Genomic DNA, 8,508 nt, shown 5'->3' with positions numbered 1-8,508 from the left:
TGGGCCCACTTGAGGCTGTGCGGCTCATAATGACCTGGCAAGCCGCGCGCGATTACCGGGGACCCCGGCCCCCCTCCCACACAGGGCGCGGCACATCGCCAGGACAAAGCCGGCTCGCTCCGCCACCCCACGCTCGCTCGCTCTCCGCCGGTCCCCGCCGCGGGTGACGAGCCACGCCGCGGGCCGTGCCACCCTCTCGCCTCGGACGCTGCGCTGTGGGTACCGGGGGCTGCGGCCCCTCCTCCCACCGCGCCACGCGGCCAAACGCAGCAAGTTCAGAACGGGGGGGGGGCGGGGGGGGTTTCAGGCCCCCGGAGACGGGCTGGAATGCAGAGGCGCGTGGAGTGGGGGTTTCCAGGAAGGAGTCCCAGGCCCACGCGGCGTCTGTGAGGAACCCCTGGGCACCCCGTGAGCACTCTGCCACCAAGACAGCAGGGCGACGGAAGGTACCCGGATGTCGCCAAGGCCCCGCTGCCCCGGCGAACCATTCTGGGTTGGTGACTTTGTCCCGTGCGCAGGGGCGCGGTTGGTGGGACAGCCCGACACAGGCTGGTGAAGAGCGTCACGGGGTCCCGTGGGCCCCGCCCGGCGCGATCCTGCCGCCTTCGCCCAGAATCCCAGGGTGAAGGGGGGAGTGCGGGAAGGGAAACGCCTCCCCCCCACCCCCCACCGGCCGACCTGCACGCACCCGAACCCCGCCCGTCCCCTCCCCAGGAAGGGCCGGGGAAGGGTGGTGGGCAGCCCCGCGGGGCCGCAGCCGGAAGCCCGTGAGCCCTGGCATCTGTGGGCCGCCGTGACACGGGTGACCCGGCGACGCCGCGGGCCGGGCATCGGAACACGGTGACCCGAGCAAGCAGCCCCCCCCCTCCCCGCGGGTCTGCTGCGTCCCTGGCTTCAGGGAGCACGGGCGGGGAGAGCGAGCCCTGCTAGGGAGGCTCCGAGGTCCTGGCCAGCCCCGGTGCTGAGGACGTGGGGGGGGGGGGCAGCCACCCCGCCGGGATGAGCCGGTTCAGCTTGCGCATCTGCTCGCTCCCCAGGAAGCCGCTTTCGGGCTGGGCTGGAGACTCCACGTGCGTGGGGACCCCCCCCCCCCCACTCCCCCACCTCCCAATCCACCCCTCGCGGCAGCTGCTGCCGCTTCTAATGGGTGGCGGTGATCCCCAAGTTCCACCTCTGGTAAGTGGAGAGAGAGTCGAGAGGAAACGCTTCCCACGCAGAAGGAAGCCGGTCCCGAGGAGACGAGGGGGAAGCGGCGTGGACAGCCGGGGGGCCGGCCGTCGGGGCACGCGCCGCCGTCAGCCCCGGGGCCTCGGCCACGTGTGTTCCGGTAGGTGTGTTCCGTGTGAGCACGCCCGCTGCACCGGGGGCCCCCGCCCCCTCCCCCCAGCGTCCACGGTACCCTCAGGCCCTTCCCACGCCAGGGGCCATCTCGAAGGGCAACCTCGAAAGCCAAGGGGCCAGAGAGGAGCACTGAGCGCCGCGCACACGAACTGGTGGGTCGTGAAGCGACGCAAGAAGATGCGCGCCACGAGGTTACCGGACCACAGCTGCGGGAAGAGGAGGGCTGCGCACACGGACGCGGCACGGATCTGGAAAACCGCGCCCTCGGCACCGCCCCTGGGGGGCGAACGCGGAGCGCTCCCCAGCAAGCGCGACGCTCTGAGTGCCGTCCCGTTACCACCGGGCAAACCCCACCCGAGGCTTCTGGAGTCCCGGGCCGTTCGTGAGTCAATGTTCTGCCCAGGGAGAACTTCAAGCCCGCGGGAGGCGAAATGGGGAGGATCGCAATCGGAGGTCAGCCTGGGGAAGAGAACCAGTACGGCCTCATCTCAACCGATAAGCCAAGAGTGGTGGTGTGCCTGCGGCTCCGGCACCCGAGAGACTCAAGAACAGCACGGCGGGCCAAGCCTGCCCAGGTTCAGAAAATAGTTTTTGAAAAGTGAGACCCTATCCAAAAAACTAATGCAAAAACGACTGGGGAAATGGCTAAAGTGGCAGGGATTCCGGCTAACAGACACAGGGTCCTGTATGCAGTTACCAAGACCACCAGAAGAGAGAGAGAAAGAGGGAGAGGGAGAGGGAGGGAGGGAGGGAGGAGGGAGAGAAGGAAAGACGGGAGGAGGAAGGGAAGGAGGAAGGAAGGAAGCAGTGACTCGTGATCAGGTATACTCAAGCCAGAACTAGCTCACTGCCAAAGGTCATGTCGGGCTGCTGCTACGCGAAGCCCATCAGAGGACGCAGGAGCTATTTTCCTCCTAGAATTCAAACAGTTTCATATATTAGGATGTAGAAACTTCATCCTAAAAGCAACAACAGTGAACGCGGAAATGTAAAAACGTCAATTTTCCATTTTCAAGTCTTAAATCTTCTGAGGCCTAAACACATAAATGTCAACCCCAAAGCCAATCTCTCTCTCTTAAAAAAAAAATAACTGCTTTTCTTGGGCAAATATCAAGTCTCCTCGCTCACGGGTGAGCACCGTGATGACTCCATCGCCTTCCTTCCGGCACAGGTGTTCTCGGGGCTCCGTGGTGGGCAGCTTCCTCCAGGCCCGGTAGGCGGGGGGGGGGGGGGGGGGCTGGGCTCAGAAACCGAGGAGCACAGAGCAGCGCGTGGGGCGGCACCCCTGAAATCCCAGCGCAGGGCCGCACGGTGGGGGAAGCAGAGACGAGGAGCAGCTGCTGGCCGGGGAGCATCCCAGGCCCGCCGCTCACGGAAAGGGGCTCCCCCTCCCCAGAAGGCAGGACAGGGCTCGTTAAGCCGCAGAACACACCATCGATGTCATGAGCGCGTGACTACATCTTCCATGCCAGATGTCCGCAAGATCCCGGAAGGGGGAGGCTTACAGAGGGCCCGTCCGTTCCCAGGGCGAACCCCACGACGCGTTCCGGGTGTGCGATTGGGGCAGTATCCCGGTACCCCGCAATCTGCTCGTCACTCAAGCCTCAAAACTCCGTGGCTCCACACGCCCGCTGCAGAAAATCATTCGTGCACAGACGCGCGCGTAAAATATTCCCTGCCGGGGCCGTTCACGTAGCAAAACGGTGGAAATAAACGGAACGTCCACTGACAGGAAACACACCGAGCCGGTCCTCGTGAGCACGCGGCGGTTATCCCACGGGGGCGACGCTGGGCACAGAAGGACAGCGTCGCGGGGGCGGGGGCCCAGCGCGGCCCCTGGCCTGCAAGACGCAGGGAAGGGCGTGCTGTTTCCACAGCGCGGGGCAGGGCACGCGGTCCCCACGGCGGGGGGAAGGGGCGCGCGGTCTCCACGGCGCGGGGAAGGGCGCGCGGTCCCCACGGCGCGGGGAAGGGCGCGCGGTCTCCACGGCGAGCTCCCGTGCTGTGCGTCAGGGGGCGGTCTCGAGTCTCCGGGGCGCCGGCGGCGTTAGCTCGCCAGGAGAACCTGCAGGTCAAAGTGGAGCGGAGATGCTTCCGGATGGCGCTGGGCCGTGAGCTCTGCTCACGCCCTGGGTCTCCGTTCACTCCCCACTGCCCGTTGCTTTAGGGAACCCCGAGGACCGCACAGCCCGGTGGGGGGGTGGGGGGTGGGGGGGAGGGGGAGACTTCCACTCTGGCTCTTATTCCATCCGTAAGAAAGAGCATCATTCACGACGGAAAGTTCCAGTAGCAAAGAATCGCTGCTACGACGACCCTCCCGGCTAATGCGGCCGGGCGTTCTCGAAAGGCAGAGAATGAACTTCAGAAAACTCGAGCTCATTTCCTCCTTTGTTTCCCACTCTTTCTTTAGGAAACGCATTCTTACTGGCGTTGGTTAGCTGTGTGAGGGAATCTGGCTTGGGCGTGTCCACTGATGCATCAAGTGCCCCATCCCACTTCCTCCCCCGTCCTTCCCCTCCGGCTCTCCTCCACCCCCGCCTCAACACCAGGCACCGAGCGCTCCATCACTCCCTTCCCCGTCCCCTTCCCCTTCCCCTTCCCCGACAGGACCTGCTGCCATTGCTGTCCTTAATTTGTTCTAGTGCCTGCTAATTGTTCCAAGGAGTTCCGAGGTGGCGTTGACCAACACACACACACACACACACACACACAGAGTCAGTATTTAAATCAGATTGCTCCCCAACTTGTGCTTCCTCCGCCCCCAGCCACCCGGCATTCAACAGCTCTCAGTGAGTTTCTTTTCTGCCATTTTCCTTCATACACAGAGCCTGCTTCAGTATTGTCAAGCTGGCATTCAGTGAGCTAATCCTTCCACTGCAGTTTAGGAAACCAGAAAAAAATATAGTTCCTGGGGCTGGGGATATGGCCTAGTGGTAGATTGCTTGCCTCACATACATGAAGCCCTGGGTTCGATTCCTCAGCACCACAGATATAGAAAAAGCTGGAAGTGGCGCTGGGGCTCAAGTGGCAGAGTGCTAGCCTTGAGCAAAAAGAAGCCAGGGACAGTGCTCAGGCCCTGAGTCCAAGGCCCAGGACTGGGAAGAAAGGAAGACAGGGAGAAAGGAACAGAGTGAAGGAGGCAGAGGGAGGGAGGGGAGGAAAGAGCTAGGGAGGGAGAACGGAAGGGAGGGAGAGAGGGGGAATGAAGGAGAAGTGAAAGAGCAGGGGGAAGATAAGAAGTATACGCCTGAGTTGGCCTTTCGAGCTTTAACTCCAGGAAGAACGGGAGTTTATAATAATAGCGGCTTGCCCGTGTCCTTGGCTTTCTCTCGGATTTTAAGTACAAACAGCAATTCCGTTGTCGTGGGAGTACAAATGCATCTTGTTAGGGAATTCATCCAAGGGTGAATAAGTAAGACCTACAGAGGAACAGGAAATCCCTGAAAGCCACCGAGCAGCGACCAGGCCCGTCAAAGGGAGGCCTGCCTTCCAGCCCGGCCTCCGTGCTCTTCTGCTAGGGAGGAGGGGCGCGCAAGACTCCGGTGGCTCCGTGGCTCACCTCGCCCTGGCGTCTGACTCAGTGGCATCACAGCGAACCCACGTGCTCTTTCCAGAGAGTTCCTTCGTAGCTGCTCCGTCGGGGGATGGCCCGGAGAGGGTGCCCGCCGACTCACCCGGCCCCGCTGCATGAAGGCAGCAGGGGGCTGTGGGCAACCGCCTCGCCCCCCACCCCCGCACCCCGGCTGCTGCCTGTGGAGGTCACCTCGCGGGCGACGCACCCCGGCTGCTGCCTGTGGAGGTCACCTCGCGGGCGATGCACACGTCTGACTCCTGTCCAGAAAGGCAGCAGCGTCTCGGTGTCACGGCTGAGGAGGGAAGGGCATGGCGGAGCAAGAGAGGCTCGGGAGAGGCACAGGGAACAGGAAGGGCTTCCCAGGGACAGCCTGGACTCGTTGCCAAGACGGGCTGTGACCGGGGACTGGCAGGATGCACCCAGGGAGGCCGAGGGGAGGCCGGAGCCTGGAGATGTTTCTAGAAAGCTGTGGCCCGCCTCAGCGGTGTGGCCGCACGGCGTGGTTCCCGGCCGTCCGTGGGGCTCCTGTCTTTGGACGCCAGTACCCCGTGCTGCCGTCCCCGGAAGGGGCAGACGCCGCGCCGTTACCGTCGCACAGCTGCGGAAAGCGAGCTTTCCGAGGGGCCGAGCGCTCTGTCCGGGGCCATCCGAGTCCGCGCGGGGCTGGCAGGGGTCCCGGGGAGCCGCCCTTCCCGCAGCCACTGGAACCCGGGCACACACGGAGCGCTGCCGGGACTCGGGGGCCGGTGGGGAGTGAGCCCGATTCCTGCCACCTGTGCTTCCTCAACCACGGAAGCCGGCAGGACTCGCCGGGAGGAGAGGGGAATGCGGGGGGGGGGGGGCGGGCTGGCCGTGGCCCTCCTGGCTAGCGGCGGCGGCGGCGGGCTCCGTGGGCGTCCCGCGCGTGGCCCGCCTCTGGTCGGGTGGCCTCACGCCCTTTCCGTGGTGCGGGGCCCGCGGAAGCCGTCTGCCGGCCCTGGCGAGGGGCGCGGGGCTGGCCGGGCGGGGGAGGCTTGGCGAAGGTCTCTTAGGAGGCGGACGGAGCTGAGGAGGAACGGCACCTCCTCCTCGCCAGCGCCACCCACGCTGCCCTCCCAGGTAGCCTTGCGCCTCCGGCAGGGGGGGGGCCGGTTGGGGGGAGGCGGAGCTGGTCTGTCTCTCGGGACCCCACCCGGGCTGGGGGCAGGCGATGCCCATGGGCCTTTTAACTCGGGTTTGGAAGAACCTGGGGTTTTCACGTTTCCTGTTTCACTCCTTTAATTGAGACAAACGCATATTTAATTTCTGCTTAGGATTTTTTTTTCTCCTTAGAGTGTTCTTAATAAGTTGCTTTGCTTTCTTCTCCAAAGATCATTGCTCCTATGATTAATGAATGTCTACCTAATGCGTATTGAACAAATTGTAAATTTGCTACCGAGGAGGGTGACTCAGGGACTAAAAGGCAGAACGGCGAGTGAAAATAAGAAAGACATGAGAATTACAGTGACTCATGCACTAAGGCTATGGAAAAAAGGTGCTTTTATCTGAAAATTACCTGATTTCTCGCCAAGAAAGCGATTTTCTCCTTAGGAACAAATCCTAGCTTTTAGAACTTTGACAAATATGGTTAGAAAAACAACTTACCATTGTTAAGAGCGGGTTTGTTTTCCTTTTCCCATGATTGTGTAAAAGAATTTTTTTCTTTCTTCCTAAAATGAATCGCCCTCAATAGAGGAATCCATTCTACTGACGAAGAGTTAAGAGTTTCAGAATGCATTCAACTCACATTTAGAACCCTGCTTCCCTCTGCACCCTCAATTATCCATCAACATGACCATTTTTAGGGCTATTAGCAAATAATTTTATATCCACATAGCAAGTATATCACACTGTCTTGTGCATTTAATCACAGACAGCAATAATGACTCAGAGTAGTAGGTTTCATGGCGTAACTTGCTCTTTACAGAAATACTTTTGGAAGCGCATTCATTTGGTGAGCTGAGCAAAGTAAACAGATTCACTCCTTTCTTTGCATGCTGTTTAGATTTTATTATTGTTATTGTTGTTGTTGCTTGTTTGGTAGCACTGGAACTGATACTCAGAGCCTGGCACTTGCTGAGCAAGTACTTACTATGTCTTGAGCCACACCCCGGCCCGGAACCTTCCACCTTTTATGCCCTCACTATCCTATGGATGGTGGTGTTGATGCTACAAGGCTGTAGGGAGCTTTCTTCTTCACCACGCCCTGTGGGAAGCGCGGTTGCATTTTTCTGGGATACACACGTAGAAGCGAGAGGCAAAGACACGGAGGAAGGAGCGTGGCGGGGGCGGTGACTCGGTAGAGGCTCTCTCTGTAAATCGCCTTCCCCGGGTCCCTTACGCTATAGTCGGCGTGCCTGAGTGCTGCCTTGCTTCACCTGGAGGTGCTTCCTACGCCCCCCCAAGCCCTCCTTTCATAGTCTGAGGGATGTGAAAACACCCTTATTCACACGTTAGGTCACAGTCTCCTGGTCACTGGTTACTTGCTCATGTAGTGGATTGACCTTTCTGATGTTCCTGCCTGACCTACTGAGAGTTTACATTTCCAAGCTTCCGTTCCTCACTTGGTTTTTGCTGATTAGAGGTCTTTCTATATTCCCCTCCTCACAGAGTAGCCTCAAGTTGTCTTTTGTCCCAGGGAAGTTTGAAAGGTTGATGCCATCACAGTTAACGATATTTTCCCCTTTAAGAATTTTGCTATTGAGTATGTGCCTATTTTAAAAGCGCTCCCTCTTCCAGACTGTGCAGCTAAGTGCCCACATGTTTTTCCAATAAATTTCCAGTTCTTTTGCATCTGGCTCTTGGCGTGCTGGGCTGTATGGGGGTTGTGCACGAAGTGTGGAGCTCGCCTACTGTGTGATCCCGTCTAGCAAAGCAGCTTAATCTTCCCTAAATGTTGGCAAAGCCATCCACCCTATCCTGTGTTATGTTGCCTTACAGAAGAATCCCAAACAACTCCGCTTTGCCAGTAGCCTAACGCCTCCTGGCCCAAGGCTCTAAACTGAATACGATCCACACTTGATTACATAACCTCCAGGGTTCCCAGCAGCCTTCATTGATTGAAGGAAAAATATCAAGACTTTTTACCTATTTTTTTTAATGGCTTATATTTCACTGTTCAAAATGGGAAGATTTCCCCTTATGCAGAAAAGAAACTCAAACTCTTTGGAGACATAGCTGAATTGTGGTCCAGGGCAGGAAACATACAAAATGTGCCCAGAGCAGCCTGCGGTGCCAAGAAATAAGGAAGGGCTCCAGAGAAAGCAAAACAGCAACAAGAAAACCCTACAGCATGACAGATCGTTCCAAAGGAACACAGCAGCCAACAGAAGAGCCAATAGCAGGAGCTCCCACGGGGCAAAGCAGCCAATAGCAAGAGCTCCCACAGGGCAAAGCAGCCAATGGAAAGAGCTCCCGCTGGCAAAGCAGCCAATGGAAAGAGCTCCCACTGGGCAAAGCAGCCAATAGCAAGAGCTCCCGCTGGGCAAAGCAGCCAATAGCAAGAGCTCCCACGGGGCAAAGCAGCCAATAGCAAGAGCTCCCGCTGGGCAAAGCAGCCAATAGCAAGAGCTCCC

The sequence above is a fragment of the Perognathus longimembris genome, chromosome 18 (assembly GCF_023159225.1).
Source record: "Perognathus longimembris pacificus isolate PPM17 chromosome 18, ASM2315922v1, whole genome shotgun sequence".
Taxonomy (NCBI): Eukaryota; Metazoa; Chordata; class Mammalia; order Rodentia; family Heteromyidae; genus Perognathus; species Perognathus longimembris.
This window is presented reverse-complemented; position numbering follows the sequence as displayed.